This window comes from Tupaia chinensis, unplaced genomic scaffold, assembly GCF_000334495.1.
Source record: "Tupaia chinensis unplaced genomic scaffold, TupChi_1.0 Scaffold139484_1, whole genome shotgun sequence".
NCBI lineage: Eukaryota > Metazoa > Chordata > Mammalia > Scandentia > Tupaiidae > Tupaia > Tupaia belangeri.
Genome location: NW_006199369.1, coordinates 313,624 through 314,921, shown reverse-complemented (window position 1 = coordinate 314,921; position 1,298 = coordinate 313,624). Strand labels below are relative to the sequence as shown.

Sequence of the window (1,298 nt, the reverse complement as noted above, 5' to 3'; positions counted from 1 at the left end):
GACTCCCCTTGTACTTTCCTAGAATGCCAGTCAACAGTTTGAAAACTACGATGCTGTGTTAGACATGCAATGTCCCCAGGTAGAAAGGGTAATGTTGGGGTTTGAGCTCACGTGTGTGAAGTCACGAGGTGGCACAAGCAAAGTCAGTTGAGCCCTGTCTTCCTTGCACACCGCCCAGCAGAGCGCTGGGGTTCCTTGCACACCTCCCAGCGGAACACTGGGGTGCTTCTGAGGAGCATCCCTTGGATGTCTGTTTTCCTCACATGGTGAAATGTGCTGCTTTACATACGCGCACAACCTGTTCTCCCCTTCCTCAAGAATGCATATATTTATTTATCTAAATTGCTAGAGGACATGTGTCTTGTCAGAGACAGAGAAAAGGAGAGAGAGACAGGGAGAAAGCACTTCCCACGGGGCATGGTCATACCATAATCCCTTCTCATTTTTTTCTCTCTAAGGATTTGGGGCACACATGCACATGTGTGTGTTTTACTTATTTTAGCTAGCTTTATTTATTGATTTTATTTGACCAGAGAGGGACAGAGCAAGAGAGCAAGAAAGAGGAAAGTGAGAAAGCAAGCCACCAGGTACAGGACTCAAATCATGGTTGGCCATGTGGGAGTCCAGCACCCCTAACCACCATGCCACCTGCAGGCCCTGTGCCCTGTATGTTTTCTAAGCCACTGGGCCAGGATGCAAATCCAGCTATCCCTAACCAGTAAGCCACAGGCTAGCTCAAGAATTTACTTATTATTTATTTTAATTTGTGCATATGCACTTGCCAAATAGAGAGAGGGAAAGTGAAAAAGCACCTCCCAATGGGGGAGGCCACTCCATAATCTTTTCTCCTCTATTTATTCTCCTTTTGAGATTCTGGGCACACACACACACACACACCCATGGCATGATTTTCACCCCATTGGCTCTAGGACTCCAACCATGCAGTTGGCCATGGGGGAATCCAGCTGCCTTAACCACTACAGCACCTGCTGGCTCATCAAGCATTTATGTTTTCAACAAAATAAAATACCTCTTCATGTTGCTGGCACCAAATCCCAGCACAAGCTGATGGCACAAGATATATGCCTTCTGGGGAACCAGCAGTTAGCGTAATGGCTATGTCACTGGACTCCCACGTAGTCGACCACGGTTCGCGTCCCGGACCCGGTGGCTTAAAACTCACGCCGGGCGCGTGTGCGTGCATGCCCAAGATCCCGAGAGGAGAATGGAGGAGAAGGGATTGCGGCGTGACCATCCCCCCTGGGGGGTGATTTCTCGCTTTCTGTCTCTATGTCTCT

At 48.8% G+C, this 1,298-nt stretch overlaps 1 protein-coding gene across 4 annotated transcripts in view; it reads left to right on the top strand.

Moving 5' to 3' along the window:
* SUN3 (Sad1 and UNC84 domain containing 3) overlaps window positions 1-1,298 on the top strand; it is a 63,026-nt gene that overhangs the window by 40,749 nt on the left and 20,979 nt on the right. The gene's annotated exons all lie outside the window — the stretch shown is intronic.